The sequence below is a fragment of the Megalopta genalis genome, chromosome 8, assembly GCF_051020955.1.
Source record: "Megalopta genalis isolate 19385.01 chromosome 8, iyMegGena1_principal, whole genome shotgun sequence".
NCBI classification, from domain to species: domain Eukaryota; kingdom Metazoa; phylum Arthropoda; class Insecta; order Hymenoptera; family Halictidae; genus Megalopta; species Megalopta genalis.
The window spans coordinates 4773504-4791538 of NC_135020.1; the positions used below are offsets into that span (position 1 = coordinate 4773504).

At 37.8% G+C, this 18035-nt stretch overlaps 1 protein-coding gene and 2 long non-coding RNA genes across 5 annotated transcripts in view; 2 read left to right on the plus strand and 1 right to left on the minus strand.

Moving 5' to 3' along the window:
• Nucleotides 1-18035, plus strand: part of LOC117225138 (limbic system-associated membrane protein) — a 186175-nt gene that overhangs the window by 155009 nt on the left and 13131 nt on the right. The gene's annotated exons all lie outside the window — the stretch shown is intronic.
• Nucleotides 11280-15655, plus strand: LOC143259938 (uncharacterized). The gene is made up of 2 exons (XR_013033994.1): nucleotides 11280-11668; nucleotides 13927-15655. It is a non-coding gene; the product is annotated as an uncharacterized LOC143259938 (long non-coding RNA).
• Nucleotides 15908-17251, minus strand: LOC117225139 (uncharacterized). The gene is made up of 2 exons (XR_004491434.2): nucleotides 17030-17251; nucleotides 15908-16749 (listed from the first exon to the last, which is right to left on the minus strand). It is a non-coding gene; the product is annotated as an uncharacterized LOC117225139 (long non-coding RNA).

Below are 18035 nucleotides of genomic sequence, written 5' to 3' on the forward strand. Positions count from 1 at the left end.
AATATTGTTTGCTATGTCAAATTCAGAATCTCATCTAACGCATTAAGGTTTATATGTATATTGTCTATATTGTTACACAAACAATTTATTATTACTATTATCATTAAATCGCGACTTAAATAAATGTTTAGCATAAACATATTTTGATTGTGAGACTCTAGTTATGATTCATTGGAAATCACTCATATATTCCTAATTAATAAAGTCATTTCTTAATGAAAAGACTTAATAATTATAACAGCATATGCTTAATTTGTTCGATCGAATACATACTTATTGCCAAGGATGTACTACAGAATGATGTAATTCGAGATATTTCAACTATAGCATTATGGAAGATCGTTAAAGGTATTATAAATTAGTAATTACTTCTCTTAGACATTATTTAGTCGTCGCATAGAATTAATTTATAATATTAAAACTCATCTTTTTCACATTGACGATTCGATAACAAAGCTCTGCGTCGATCCGAGCGACACGATGCAATGATAGCCAATCGCGAAATAGAGATATAGGGTACTTTCGTGCTCCCTATAATTTACGGACGCTAATTATTTACTCGGGCGATCACGGTTCAGAGGTTTGTGCTACTGCTAGCAAGAAGTCCGGCTAAGCGCTGACTTATTCTATTTAGAGTGGCAAGCTAATGTAACAGCAGACAGTTACTAATACTCGTAATGCTTCTCGTCGTTACAATACTTCTCAACTTACATCGTTACGTTAGTTTCGAAGAGATCGTCATACTTTATTTCGGTTCGTTTATTTGCGGTGCTAATAACAAGACTGCGAAACTTTCTGCAAAATAAAACGATGTGAAGTCAGGATAAAATTTCTAGCGCAAGGAGCTGAGATTAAATAGAAATGTATTTTCTCGTTTGACGTGATTTGTATATTAAATGCAGAAAATCCACAGTCTAGAAATAACCGTCCTTTTCTGATATCTGCTATAGAAACGTTTCCAAGCTATCGAATTGGAAAACCAAGTGAACATATACGCACTACGGACCCGATAGCATTGACAAAGTTGGAAATACTTTTCAAGCATCGTGATATTTATGCGAGTTTCAGAGGAACTCCGAGGGAATCGAGGGAATCATAATTTACTTATAGGATGAATACTATGTGTGCGTATATGTGATGAGGAGACAGACCTTTCGCGAAATTTACGAGTGGGTTCAAAAATAATGTGAAGACCGCTGCTTCGTGACGAGGACGCTGGCAATTATGCCCGAGTGCCTAAATTACTTCGGTTAATTTCATTCCCGTTTATTGCAAGTAAATATAAGAGAGAGAGAGAGAGAGAGAGAGAGAGTTTCATCGAATTCCTATAATTAATACAGAACTACACGTATAATTTATTCGATTAAATAGTTCGATGAAATAATATAATTCATATTATTATATATATTATTTTTTTATATTATTCGATAAAATAAATGATTAGATTAAATAATATTCGATAGAAGAATTTATGACGAATAATGTATAATTATTGTCCGAGTAAAATATTCGACTAAAAAGAATTTATTCGGATAGTTATCTTAGATAAATATTTATTTATTTATTTACATTTATTTATATACAGGGTGTCCCAAAATTATTGTACAAGCGGGAAATGTGGAGTTCCTGATGTCATTTGAAGTAGCTCTTTCCTTAGCGAAAATGCAATTCGCGTCTTCGTTTACGTATTATTAATGAAAAGCAATGACCAATGAGAGGCGAGCTCGTCTGGCGCGAGACGAGCCAGCCAACGAGCGCACGAAGTCCAGTTCCGCTCATTGGCTCGGTCGTCTCGTGCCAGCCATTTCTGCCGTGGTCACAGCCGTCTCCGGCCTGTCATTGGTCACTGTTTTCAGTTAATAACTCGTAAACGAAGCCACGGATTGCATTTTCGCTAAGGAAAAAGTTACTTCAAATGATCTAAGGCACCCCTCGTTTCCCGGAAATACCATAATGTCTGAACATCCTGTATATTTTTCGAAACATTTCGGGAATAATGCTCAATTCTACGCAATGATATATAATTAAAACCAGTTGTATGAAAGTCCCTCAGAAATTACACACACACACCACTTTCATATCATTTACTTTTGGTTCTCAAAGTGAGAATGGAAGTCTGAGAAACAAAGCAGACAGTACAATTGGTACAAAACGATGAACGGACGAGGAAAATGTGTTACACGAAACCAACACGCTGCAGTAAGTAATTTACTTAACGACTGGAAGCTGAACTTTGCTTGCGCATTCGTGTCGTAATTGATAATGAAGAACTTAATTCTATGTCGTGTTCCTTCAATAAATCTCGTCGACCGAACTCAGTCGCTGGGTTATATCATTATCTGTCGGATTATGTACTAGGAATGCCGAGGAACTCTCATAGGGGATTGTGCGAAGAAAGTTGAAGAACTCAGTGGCACTTATGTAAAACATTTTATCCGTCGTTGATGGGCAGGTATACTGTCAGCGGGCCCTGCGCAGTCGGGGACCATGAATAAAAGATGAATTCATCTATGTCTTGTGTGGAAGTCGAATGCGGAGAAACAAGGGGTTTTGCTCTATAAGGCGAGACGGTCGAACATGGCTACAAATGGGGATGAGTAGATTGAAGAAGCATTGAGTGACAGACGACATCGAGGCTTCTTGGCCTATTGAACTGCTCGATTCGATGCCACCTTCTAATTTTCGTAATTTGCCCTCCACCGGATAGACGAACTATTGAATATCTGCTAAGCGTTGATTATTTCTTATTCTTTTGTAAGAATAATTCTTATTCTTTAGTAGAAAGTAATTGTTTACAAGGAAGTGTGTAGCAGGAGCTGGTCAACGTTGAATGCAATCATGAAATATTTTCTCCAATGGCTTTGTCTAATACACAATGAAATATCAGACAATTAATCAACTTCGAAATACTAGATACGTATAACGAAAATTGGAGGTGAATGTTGAAAACATTGTTGAAATTCGTTTGCGTCAGTCTTGATAATATTTCACATCAACAAATATAAACTATAACATGGTACCGAAACTGTGAATAAAAAGTTAGCAAGATACAAATACAGACCAGAGATTTCTGTCAAAATCCAATATAGATTTGAGCAGAGAATAAATGATTTATTTTTTGGAATATCAAAGAAATCATTTGAAGTCCTAGTTCGATGCGCCTGTTCGGCGTGTCTACTGTGCAGGTTTTTTGGAGATCGACCTGGCTCGACCATACGATCGGCTCGCACCGGTCATTGTTCCGACACAGTAATTTTTATGTTCCTGAAAAATCTTTGAAAACATTCTAAATTTAGAATTTACACGATCGAATTCAAGATGGTTACAGATATTTTAATTTTAGAATTCGTAAACGATGCTCGAACTCGGCGTATCTCAGATTGACAAATATGGGAAAACAATCCGTTCCATTGTTTCACGTAACAGATCGCGAACAGGACAAGTTATTCGAGACTTTCGTGCGATATTGCGCGCAGCAGTTCGCCTAAGTATAGCCATACAGGAGAATTAGACGTACGGGGGCAATAGAAGTTGTCGGGATTGCGAGCAACTTGTCGCAGCACATCGGAAAACGGAGAAGAATTGAAGAAAACCGGGGAGTGGGTGCGTCGGATTGTCTGCGAAACACAATTTCGAAAGTCGATTTCCAACAAGCGGCGAGCCACGGATGCGGAGGCACGCGTCGAACGAGGAGGAAAGTTTCTGTGGAGCTGGAGGAGAAAAATTTTCCGCGGTGGAAAATTGACGGCACCAACCGTGGCCATCATTTAGACACCGTAAATAGAGAAAATTGAGAGTTGCTTCAGAGTTTTCTAAAAAATCTCATCTAATTTCCCACGCACCAAGAAAGACGATCCACTAGTTACCGAATACCGACACAAAAGTCAAATATTTTGTTTCCTTCCATCTTTATTAATTTCTCATAACCGAAGCAGGCTTTGATAGCATTTTTCATTCACATTTTCCTTGTCTCTGTTACATATGCTTTCGATTTACGCAAACCTTTCTGTGCGACTTTATGATCAATTAAACAGTGTTTCTTGTAGAAAATATAACAAGACTATTATAGAGATATTATATTTTTTATATTTTTATATTTTTTATTATATTTATATTTTTATAATTTTTATTATATTTATATTTTTTATATTATATTATTATATTTAATATAACAAGACTGAGGACAAATCTTTCGCAGCTACGCTGACTAGCACTTTTTCGCCTTTATAACACAATTTTCAATTATTCAATTATGTTAGTATAGTAATACTAAATGAAATCTAAACCGTCTTTTTCTGCATGATAATTGCAATCAAAATCAATAGATTATGCTACTACGAAGGACTTGTTAGTACATGATTGAGATAGATAGTGCCACGAAATAATTTATTACGAAGTCTTCGATTGTAAATTATACAGTTACGAAAATTATAATATGATCGTCAGTAGATAATGCGTTAATATATTCGATATGTTTCAATCAGATAAACTCAGCAGCTCTTGTCATTTTATGTTCTTTGTTGTCTATAATTCGCTGTTGTTTCCTTTGTAGTTTTTTAAATTCCTTTTAGTATTTCAGGGCCGATCATACTTAAGTAATGATACTTAAGCAAGCAATACTTGATTTTTGTATGTAATTCTTACTTTCTCTTGTGTAAAACTAGAGATTATCAGATAATGTTACTGGATACTTGTTGGTACACAATTGAAACAACTAGTACCACTGAACAATTTATTAAGAAGTTTTCAACTGTAAATTATAAACTTTCGGAAATTACAAAAGAATAAAATCATTTAATATTGTATTAATGATAAAGAGATATCGTAGTGCAAGAATTAACTGCTTTCACAACTGCGTTGATCGGCACGTACTTCTTTGTCTTGAATAAATTTCTACACAAGAAAGAAAATATTTATTGCATGCCAATCTTTTCTTTGAGTTTATACGATAATAAAACAGAAGAATTTGACTTCGACTTGGAAGACGAGACTAACACACGTATTTAGGGTATTATGTTCTAAATCTTCATAACGAATTTAACAGAATATTATAGGTCAAGGGGTCGAGTACAACAATTATTTGCAACGTTATATCATTTTACACTGTGAGCGTAAAATTCATAATATATCAGAAAATATAGCTAAACTGAAGCTTAGCAGGATCGGTGTTGATGAGATTTGTCGAGATTACGTGGATCGCATTTGAAAACGTAATCTCATCGAGCTTGCAGAGGAAATTCTTCCGTGAATCGAATATTGTCGATAATATTATTATCCCGGTTAATGGGCCGCATTTCTGACGGGCCACAACATTCAGAAGCCACGGGTCGGAAATCATTTTACCGATCACGGGAAATCCATGGACGGATTCCGGAGGGAGTTTCCAGGAACTGGCGCCTTAAGTGGGTTCCGGTCAAAGTAATGTTGATTAATGTTGTTCCCGGGGAACTATTATTCGCGTTCCAAGGAAAGAGCACGTCGGCCACTCGACTGGTCTGCGCGCTTAATTCGTTATCCGGTAAAGTTCGCCGAGATCTTTTTCCGAATTACTCCGAAGCCAGTTTGTTTTCGCAGCAACGGTTAAGTGGCGTAATAGAATAAAAGCCATTTGTTGAAACGCCGCACAATGCACAACACTTATTCAGCATTCGCGACAAAAAATCATAACTTCGAAGCTCATAATTTCGACAAAAATTCCTCAAAAATTTGTCAAACAAAATACAAAGATGCATCGATCTGCATAAACAAAATTACATGATTTCATACAAAAAATTCCTGTTTATTTTTTAATCGAATAATCAAATCTTATATTTCTATAAGCGAATGTACGCGTACAAAGCTGTTGACCGGCTATAGCTACATATTTTGTTAAATGCCTCTGAAAACCGCAATTTTCCACAAAAAGGTTTTATAGTATCAAAATGTACTATCTGACGAATTTGTCGGAACAAGAATCCCCGGGTGCTGCGGTATGAATTATGGTGCTATTTGATCCTCGCAATATTCGCTCGGCGAACTCTGTTCATATCGATCTCCTCTGTTCAAGTTATTGAATATTCTGTTGCTGCATATGATTATTTAGACATTTTAACACGTCATACAGTTTTGAATAGATATGAAGTAATGACGTTTTTGAAGTTTGTTCATTGTTTGCCGCGCTATGCGCTAACGAAGCGGAGCTTCGTGTCTACTTATTCTTGGTGACGGTCTCCTTTCATCTTCAATCACATTTCCATTCATCGAGATTACCTGTAACCAATTAGCTTGCAATGTCCTGGAATACATCCACAATGATATTAGGGTGTCCCATAAGTTCTTTCCGCGTCGCGCTATGAATGACTCTAACTGTTTATATAAACACGCAGACTTATTCTTTTTGGCTGTTTAGGGTATCGGTTTCAGTCATCCCAGAGCTCTTTTAGAGTACGTTTCGTTGGTGACAAAGTTCCTTATAAGTATTTTTCTACGCTGTTCAATACGGATAGCCAAAAGAAGCATTTGCGGCATGTTATGCTTCATTGCTTTAAAAAAAAGTGATAGGGCAAAGAACACTGCAAACGAGATTTGTACCGTTTACGGTGATGGTTCTACGACTATTAGGACAGTCCGCGATTGGTTTGAGAGATTTAGAGCTGGCAATTATGATTTGAAAGATGAAGGCCGCAGCGGCCGTCCAACAACGACGGATGCGGACCTTGTCAAAGATATGCTCGCTGAAAATCCGCGATAAAGTGCGCGCGAGATAGCGGATGCCACTAACATACCCAGGACAACGGTACATAAGCACTTAATCAAGATGGGATATGTGAATCGATTCGAAGTTCTACACCGTCAAATTTTCATCATGACAACGCAAAACCGCATGTTGCGTTGGTCGTAAGACAAAAATTATTGCAGTTTGATTGAGACGTTCTACCTCATCCTCCGTACTCCCCAGACATTGCTCCATCCGATTATTACTTGTTCTTCTCGTTAAAAAATTCTCTCCGTGAAAAACGGTTTAAATTCGTGAGCGAAATAAAAACGCACCTTGAACAATATTTTGCAAATAAGCCTTAACAATCTTGAAAAGACGACTCCATTCCCGAAAGATGGAAGAAGGTAATAGAGCAGGACGGTTCATATATAACTCGATAAATCAACCTTAAACAACAAATATCGTGTAATCATTTCGCAGCAGAAAAAAGGAAAGAACTTATGGGACACTCTGATATTTTTCGGTTGAACTAACCGTTTGTGTGATCGAGAAATATTTTGTGCTGTAGTCGTGATACTAGAAATATTATTCTACGTGACCGCCTTCCGCAATGTGCCTAGAAAGTTTATTGCTCCTATTATTTTTATTTAAGTTTCCCGTTCCTCACTGGACTTGATTCATTGGAGAGCAAGCTCTTTCATGCTGCGAGAAAAATACTGGTACGTACGTTACAGTACATGTCAGCGTTCCTGGAATGCTTTTGAACACCTTACGTTAGAACGGGTCAAATTCGCGACTCGGAACAATATTTTATTCTTCTGTAAAAAATTGGGATGAACTGCGTATGAAATAAATCGAAGCTAACTGTTGCGAAATAAGAAAGTTTACCGTGGAACAAAAATCTGCAGAAACTCGAACTTTCGACTGAGAACGTGTACATTTTATACAGCTGCTGAACTTCCTCTAAATATATGTTCTCTAAATGTTAATCGTTCGCATTTTGGATTGCTTGACAAGGTAACGGCGCAAAGGCGTATCAATTATTCGTTCGACCGGACCGGAAGATGACAAATGCATCGTCCGCGATGCATTCGACGAGACGCGACGCGACGTGACGCTGGCAAGATATGACCTGTCCCCGTTGTTGACACGGACAAAACTTCTATCACGCCATAAATCTGTCGTTACTTATTCAGTGTACGGCTAATGCGGCCGATTTACGGGAAACCGCGGAACGAGGGTCGGACGCAACGTCGATGCTGCTAAATCACACGTTAAGTGCTGAACCGTGTGCTGTAAAGATCATAACTGTCACCTGCCGTTACACCGCCTTCGCATTTTACACTGTCAGCGTAATTCGGCGACCACGGCGGTGTCGTTAGATAAGGGAAACACAGCGTTGCAGACGCCGCGGCGTCGTCGTGTCGTCGTTATCTCCCGGGCCGTTTCTCATCTCCTTCGCGGTCGCCGATTAAACAATTAAAACCAGGGGTCGCGATTACAACGACGGCGAAACGAATGGCCAGCACCGGCCTGGAATCTTTGAATTCCGGCTACGTAGTGAAATAATTAAGTAGCACGGACGAAACTTCGGGCAAACAAGGAAGCCTTTCCTCGGACAGAAGATTTTCTTCGGCGCAGTATTGCGTCCGCGAAATCGCTGCCGAGGGGTACTCTTCAACAAATACTTATTAACCCGATCTTGTTAAACTTCGTGCACAATAAGCACTTCGGGAAATTAAAGCTACCCTGGCAAGAAACCGGACGAAGACTCGAGGCTGTAATCGCTTGCTTTCGCTCTGATTCGCTAACTAAAATCGTATTCACCGGATGGCTCAAGCCATCTTATCCCTTGCATTATTTATCAAATACTCGGAACTCTCGGCTGCTGAATCTGGCATGCATGCAAAAATCTCGGTTTTTCTGGATTTAAATCTTTGCGCGGTAACGAGTCAGGCTCGCGATGAACATTTTATGTAAATCGAATGTTTAAATCGAAACAGAAATTGATTCTACGAATTGATTCTAAAATCTAAGGATGAAAGTAACTGAAGACATACAAGAAACAAAAATTGTCACGGTTCAAGGGGTTAACATAACAAATCAGTGACTTAGCCATAACAACTCAAGTCACTCAGTTACCCAGAAAAAAATGTTTAATATTTCACAATATTATAAAAACGAGAATAAAATTTCATAACTTGGTACTATGTGAAAATGTAGTTAAAACGTGTACTAGAAAAAATGTACACTGATATGATCTTATTACTGAAGTACGTGGAAGCACTTGTTTACGCGTAATCAGTTTGTATAGATTACGTTTTCTGTTTCAATCAATATTTTTGCTAAATATTTTGGTATCTGCCTGAAAATCAATAAATAAATAGGTAAATAAGGACAGTGATCAAAACTGGCCATGAATTTATAGACGTAAAAATCATCTCATAACATTTGTTCAGGTATTTTTAATATTTATACTTGTAGGACTCTTCTGTATTTGTTAATTCCGACAAAAAGAACCAGCATTTTCTAGAGGAACCAGTAAACCATAACACTGCACTGTTTTTAGCCAGTGACACACGCGCATATTTATAAGCGTAAAAGTCATTGCACATGATTTATCCAAGTATTTAAACAATTTACGTATAGATTATATATGTAACCACTCTCCCACCACTAACTACGATTTCTCGTTCATTTAATAGGAGTTCTCGTGTTCGTATAAGAGGATTGAATACAGGATCAATTAACGAGGCACAGCTAAAGTTTAGCTGATACAAATGGAGTTCATACAAACGGAGTTACATCGTATAGCCTTTTTGCAGGACAAGTTCGATAGTATCGCCGAAAAAAGCCGTAATTTCAAAGAGGATTCAGCAAAACATAAATGTTTCCTGCGGTATTTCCGAATCGTAGTGTTTTAAAGCGTTTAATCCTCGTTGAACCGAATTCGTCAAACGAACCTGATCGCATGTGCGATCAGTTTTTCGTTAGCTACAACGTGCCCTGAAATTGATCCGCCGCAGATAAATAAATCGTATATTCGCCTATATAATCGGTCGCATGGTCGCGCGCACTTTCAATCGCACATTTTACGGATAAACGGGGCCGTCACTTCGGCGCAATGCGCGCGGTCACGGCGTGAAATAAAACCGCTATCCAATTACGTTGAAACAATTACGATCGCGGGCCGATGCGCGGTCCACATAATTTGCCGGCGGAACATCGAAAGTTCATCCGGTTATCAGGGGAACGGTTTTCGAAAGTATTCCGGTAATGAGGAAAGTTTTCTCGCCTACCGCTGAGAAATCGCGAGCACGAACTCGGGCCCAGTCCGCCCACGCGCCTCTCTTACAACGCTCGTCGTAATTTCGAGGCTTCCTCAAAGGGTTACTCTAGGGTCGAAGATATTAGGGCCGCCGGTTTCTCGGCTCGACGGACTCCGCAGTCTCTCGATTATACTATGCGACTTTGGTTCCGCCCGGTATTCCCTTGTGCACGCGCGAAATTGGCGAAACACTTCCTAACTCGCGACAAGAGGAGACACCGGGACGTCGATCTCGGAGATTACATCGAGAAAGTTGCCGTTTCGTTCGACGGGCTGCTTCGAGTTCAGCTTCGTAACTTACTTTTTATCTTGCAGACAAGGGGAAATCGAAAATGGTAGACACGTATCGACTTCTATCGCGTCTTCGCGAATTTTCTTGTAGGGAAACCTGCGGAACTGCCTCGGAGGAGACGATAGTTGCTTAGGTGTGAACAAGCAATACCGCGCAATAGTTTTAAATTCCGCACGTTACGCTGCGACTTTATACATTTGCCTGTAACAAATATTATTCGTATGAATATTATTTGTAGCGTGAAACTCTAAATTCTGGTATACAGATGTGAGATTCCCTATCGCGAGTCTTCCGAACGGATATCACGATTAAAGAATCACCTAATTTAATATTTTAAAGAAAGAAATATATATTCTAGTGGAAAATTCGATGTACAATGCTTCGAGGCCGAACGCTGATTACTTTCGCATTTCTTCCTTCTTTGTTCTCTCGCTCGAGACGCTGTACTCATTTGTTTCTTCTGAATCGAAATATCTACATATTTTCGGGCCGCTGTCCCGCTTCGCTCAGCATACGGCACACGCCTCGCAAAACACACACACACACATACATAGATTTTATATACATCTAAAAGAAATTTGCCACGTTTTGAGACATTACCTTAGGCTATAAAGTATCTTACTGGAAACCAACCAAAAATGTCATACTTTGTTGAGATACTTTTGGTTGTGCCGTTTTAGACCATAAAATTTAAATATTCAATATGAGTTAAAGCATATTCGTAATTATTAGGGGTGCCCATAATTAATATCGTTTTTATATCGCTGGCGATTAGCTTTTTCGGGATCAATGGTGTCATGTTACTGAACAGAATCCACTTTTCACCTCTAATGAACACAACAAATCACTATTTTTAAATCTTATATTGGGTTGTCGGGAAAGTTTTGTCGTATTTTACTACCTGCAGGTAATTTTATCTGTCAGGTCAAGACAAGCGGATAGAATGCGTCATGTGAGGGGTCTTATTTTAGCGTACCTCTCGTGGGATATAAGAGGACTACTTTCAATACCCTTCATCAATTAGTTGCGAAGTATGGAGTGAATAAGATGGCAGTGGGTAAAGTGCATTTAAGACGTTGCATGTGGTACGAGTTTCAGAAAAGAAGCAACGCATCGGTTGCTTGTAAAAACTTATGTGACACGTTGGGAAATGAAGTTGTAAATGTTCGGACCTGCCAAAGATGGTTTGCCAAATTTTGTTCCGGAGATTTCAGTCTCAAAGAAGATCGTCGATCTGGGCTGCCGTCCAAAATGTCGATGACATTTTGCGGTCCATGTCGATCGACAAGCTGCCTGAAACAGCTGGCAACGAGTGGTTGCATATAATGGATATTATATTATTAATTAAAACGTGAGTAAACGTTATTAAAACTGATTCAAGTGTGTTTTATTTAAAATACGACGGAACATTCCGGCCAACCTAATAAATTAATAATGAGGACGCCAATGCAGTAACATTCACCAAATGAATTACACTAGTGGTAGTAATGGCATTTGAAATTAATAAAGCATGAAATGTCTGATACGGACCCTGTCCAAATATTGACCCTTTATTTTATTACTTTACAATCAATTTCTTTCAAACATTCGCAACAAACACACTGAATGTCGATAAACTTAATTAACATATTGGTTATGCAATAGTAAATCACGGTCATAAAAAAGATGAAAATGTTTATCCAACCGAAAAGAAAACGACATTACTCATGAGTATACTACGGATTTTATGCATTTATAGCAGAATCGAGTAGCTGCAATTTGAAATAGTAAAAGCATAAAAAGGATCTCCAAACGCCAATGTATTATTGTTAATCTATTAGAATCATTAAAGAAAGAAACAACGTTCTACTCAGCTTCTATTCCTTGCAATTAAAGCAGGCAATTTTTATTTTGCATAAACTCTACTATAACGTCTTTTTATGAGTATCCTTAATATTTTGTAACCAAGGCGCTAAAATCAGTATGCAGAAAATTTTGTTAGAGTTATAAGGGATCCTCTGTGTGTGTGTGTGTGTGTGTGTGTGTGTGTGTGTGTGTGTGTGTGTGTGTGTGTGTCATACCAATTTAGAATTAATACTTTATGGAATCTTTTTTTAGTTTTATGACAGTTCCATATACTTTTTCAATGTCATTCAGAGATTTTTGACACTTCGTTCGATATATCTGTGATTGCAAGGAAGAACGCCGCAATGTCACACGTTTTCACTTCTGAGATATTGTCGCTTAAAATTCTGATCACTAATGCTTGATATTAGTAGCGCTTTAAATTGCATAATTTTTGTGAGCTTGTCGAATTTCTTTTCGTGATTTCTTTCTGATAAGTACGTAAATCGTATATTCTACAGTTCAATGAATGCATCAATGAAAATTTTTTGAAACTGTGATTTGCGGCGTTTTTCCTTATAGCAACAGATATATTATACGAACACCTCAGAGTTTGCTAATAGAAAAGTATTTCCAGCATTCTTAAAAAGCCATTCCTCCCCGGTCTATTTCTCGAAACCTTTATTTATTTGTATCGAAGAAATAGCTTATTGGATTTAGAATGAAACGGAGCTGCTATCTATCCGAAGAAAATAAAACTTTTCGGGAGAAGAAAGAACGGATTCAATTTCCGTAAAAAATTATTTTTTCACAGATCTACGGAACTTGTTCTAAAATTTATGTAAATGTTTTTTCGATATATCTTGAATTTTACGACTTATGAGCGCACGAATAAAAGCAGCGACACGGATGAAACGGGTGGTTTCTCCTTTAGAACAGAAAAGTAGTAAAACCAAATATGCTAAAATTCCTGAGTTGATTCAATAAAAACTTGTGCATAGAAATCACTCGGCGAACGTATCGTATATTGTATTTTATATTTCGTAGCCGCGAGTCGAAGGCAATTTCAATAAACAAGTTTTATTTCTCGGGTTTCGAATAATCCTATTGATTATGTTAACATATTCGAACCGCATAAATTGTTTTCTAACGCTTCCATGAATATTTACAGATTGCAAAAATGTATTTACGAATTCCTAAAAGTACTTATAAATGACGAAAAATGCATAGAGTACAAAATCCAGAATTGACTGTGATCAGATTTTCTACTTTACGAATGTTCGATATTGATTATCTTATAAACGCAGCTCTAAATGGAAGAACGTTGTTCTTTTTTATCGACGTATTCTTTTTACGAGACACGCACATCTGGTCGACCTGTTACGACTTCGATAAAATTAGTGTCATCAAGAATAATCTAATAATTAAATAAAATAATTTAATGTAATAATTTAAATAATATAATCTAATAATTTAATAGAATGATCCACAAGTTTCAGAACTGTCTTGTAACTGCTTTGAACTGATTTCAACTTTTACCAACTCATAGAATTACCTCGAATCACCTACCAACAATTACAACCTATTCATTCGCGAAATAGAAAGTAATGCTTTCAAGAAAACATAAAATGATATAACGTTGTAAATATTTACTCTATTTCTAGAGAATTTCGTATCAAATTCTACCGATGCGAATTTTCTGCAAAATTTACTTCCCTCATTAATTACCTAGTAAATCGAGACAATTTTTGTATCTCGTATGCATCAATTTCCTTTCATTTCCAGATTTCGATAACGGGAGAATCGAATACTGTTTCGATTTAGAAGAAATGACTAACATTCGTGTTCAGTGGATTACGTAGGAAATCTTCGTGACGAGTCTAACTCGTTATAATGCAATGGGTTAACGTTGAATACACCATAATTATCAGTATTCTACGGGTGAAAACACGAGCACACGGAATACATGTGCACAAGCACTAAGATTAAAGATCCCTGCGTAACGATAATGTACAGCGCTCGCAAGGTTAATCATAATGGTCGAGGGAAGCTGTAACGAAAATATCGCGGAAGCATTTGATCAGGGGATTCCGGTTTACAAAGTGGTCGGCATCGGCGCGGATTTCCATAATGAGGAAGTATAAGTCAGCGGCGGTGGAATTTCAGCGACGTTCTACGAGCCATAATGGCCTCGTCGAACGGGCTTTTAGCTCTCGCTGAACTAGTTTGTTAAGATCTCGACAAGATACGAAACGCGACCATAACGTTATCCCGTGATCGCGGGAGAAGACATCCTCCACAGTTCACGGCAATTCCCATTCGAGAGATTAAGAATGGAGGATGTTAGAGGTGGCGGCGGGGGCATCTGCGGGAGGGGCAGGGGATGGGTGGTGGTAAGGCGAAGTTAGTGGATGCTGCGGATAGCCGTTTCCAATTAAGCTTCCTGCAGTGTAGGTGAGCGTTCCCTTGAAAAGCTCGCGCTGGTTGTGTGCCGGATCCACATCTGCGTTCGTCGCACGTACGATCCTCCGAGGGCCGTACTTGTAGGTGCAGGTAGCATTGCTCCGGCGTTATACAAAGTCTTTCTTGCCCGCGCAGGCTTTAATAGCTTCCCCCGGGAATTCCCGGAACATCGGTCGCTCGATTCCCGTCTAAGAAGACCGATGGCTTGAAACAATGTCAAAGGGAATTAGGGATCGCGTAATGAAGTCGGCGTTTTAGCGCGGTACGCAATTTGCATTTCGCCAAGAGCTTTCCATCGATCTGAATATCAACCAGGATCTTGCCGGGGACGCTTTAAACCTCCTCGCTAATCAGTTTTTAACGGAATTAAGCTCATTCGATTGATTAATCTTGGCGGATCGCGAAAGGATGTTGTTGTTGCATTGGTATGCAGCAGTGCGACACGTCGGATGAGCATGCGTAATCGATTCTGGCGGTATTTCAAGTACAACGGGCCAATAAATTAAAGCATCGTTTTCGGCCGAGGGGGTGTTGATTATATGAAAAATTGCATCGCGCAAAGTTAATGTGATCCTATTATTTGGCGGTAAATATAAATGTATTTGTTGCGACGGCAACACCGAAGGTCGAACGTCCCTGGCCATCCCTTGAGCAATTAAGCGATACCTGCGACAGTAAAAAATGCACCCGAACGAAAATACCCTTCGATCCGACGAACAGACAACACGACTCATAAATTCCATATTTCACAAAACGGAAAAATTACAACCCGAACTTTCGAACAGTTTCCCACTCCTCATTTCAAGTTCCGTCCGACACACCCATCTCCAATCAAAAACGCTTCATTTCCTCCACCAAAACCCACCATCCACCAATCAACAAAAAAACCGAGGTGACAAGCGGAAGGGCACCTAGAACGTTAGTCAGAACTGTTAGAACTCCCAGAACTCGTAGAACTCGTAGAACTCTAAGAACGCAGATAGAACGCAAATAACGCATCGCTAAGACCATAGCTGTACTGTAATATTAAAGTGTACATAAAGGCAACCAGCGACTTCGTTCAAACTTAATTCCATTTGGAAACAACGCACATATACAGTATTACGTAGCAATAGCGAAAGAACGATTATGGTTTTATATTCTACATATTTACATTCTACACATATTTCTGATAAGTAGACTGAGAAGCTCATTTTTTACAGATTAATTTTTAACTTTTTTGAAACTTCAGATATTCGCCTAATTTTAGAAGAAAAATATAATGTTGGAAATCCCTTATCGGGAAATAATGAGGCCACATTAATTTTACATCAAATCATTTTTTTTTTAATTTTAGGTCATACATTAGTAGTCCGCAAATCATTTTATGGAAAAAAAATAAAATTTATCTTCATCAATTAAGATGAAGTGTGTCAAATTAAGATGTGTCACATAAAGATTTCTTTTTTTCTTTGATAATTTCATTGAGCTGAAAATAATACGTAGATGTCCTCAAATCCTTTAAATATTTTTATTGCTTAAACTTTCACGAACCCATTTTTAATATAAATGCGTAAGCTTTTGATAAACACCTGTTGAGCAAGACTGACTTTTCAAGGTAAAATTAACACTGCATCACTTATTCACGAGATTTTCATCGAGAATATAGTGCATTTTAAAAGATTAGAAACATTAACGAATTGTCAAGTAGAAAGTCTCACAAAAGTTAGTTTTCTCAAATGAGATAGAAAGCAAACAATATATTTTTATTATAACTCCCATCCGTAAAATGATAATTTCATGTTCATTGACATCGTTTAGAGACAAATTTGTGTTGCAAACTATTTTGCTTGTTCCTTCATGAATATAATCTCAGTTGGTTTACAGTTTGTTTTGACAAAAACCAGCACGGTTCCACTTATCTGACTATCAATCATTCTGCACTGTTTGTCCGTTCACAATCGATATTAAAATATTTGTTCGCCTACGAGCCGACCTATACTACGTGTCGATTTATAAGTCACCCCTTGATACTTGGTGGTAGATGTAGCCTTCCTCTTCGCGTGTCCACAGAACACTCTACAGTATGTCATCAATGACTTATACCCCTCATTTGATTCTTGACATCTTATTTCCCCGATGTCAACTACGTTTCGCTTAATGCTACTGAAAAAGAAAACGCTTCCATGAATTCCTTGCCACATTATTAGTGTATAGTACTGCACTGTTCATGTCTTTCATGAAAAAAGTTCAGAAAAGACTTTCTGAACTTAATCATTGATCCTGTAAGCATATCAGGTGACTGGTTTTCGACCTTTTTCTTTGCGATATAAGTCGACTTTTATTGTAATATTACCACGTTAATAATTTTAGTGATTAAAATTAACTGATATTAATTTTGGTTACTTTAGTAAAATAAAAATTCCGAAGATGTAGCATTATTTACCCGTCTGTAAGTCGCACACAGCGTTAACACAGTCTTCGAAATCTCTATTGGTTTGCACCCTCTGCTTTCTTGTTCGTGGAAGCTTCTGTCACCTAAACGAAATTTCTCAAACCAACGACGTCTTGTGTGTTCACCAACTGTGCCGCCGCCGCAGGGTTTCTATATATTCCGAGGCGCTTCTGCAGTCTTCTTCTCCAATTTGAATTCACCAAGTCTTACTATTCACTGTAAAATGACAATTCAAAAATTAAAATTTCTAGAAACAATTGTATAAAAGATGAAATATTACTGAATTATAAAACTGCTCTTAAATTTAACACAAATAGATTTAATAAAATTACATATTTTTCTATTTTACGTATATGAAAAAGATAGATAAACTCGATTGAAACGAATATTCATCGTTGGTCTAACATTGACAATGTTAACACGTTATCATTTAATTAATGAAACTGAAATTAGAAACTTAAAATTTACGCACAGGAAATATTAGTTGAACTCTCTTGTACTTTAAAAATCCTAGTAACATTCAGTTTGTTCAATGTATTACAATAACGATGAGTTTGTAGATTTAGTTGAAAATTAGTCTCACCTAAGCATATGCGACCGTCGCAGCCCTGTACGTGTTAATGAACTGATTTCTAGCCCTTAACCTTTTGGAGTCTATCAGGACATATGTGTCCCAGCTATGTATTTCGTACGCCTATTGGGAGAAATGAATCCCGTTTTTCCACAGTACACTAATATACCAGCTTAGCATGCATACCACGCACATGTTTGTTTACATGTAACCAATGTCCCAGTCCTTGGCGTCTAAAAGGGATAACCAATACTAATAAAATCAACATTTCTTATTATTAGCATCTACATGTACGTAAAACTTGACTTCAGATATAGCGCAAATTAACGAAAAATGAATCAGACTCCAAAGGCTTAACCCTAGAAAGATAACCATATGACAACGTACGTAAAAGATAACCATACGCTTCAGAGGCGCATGCTTTTC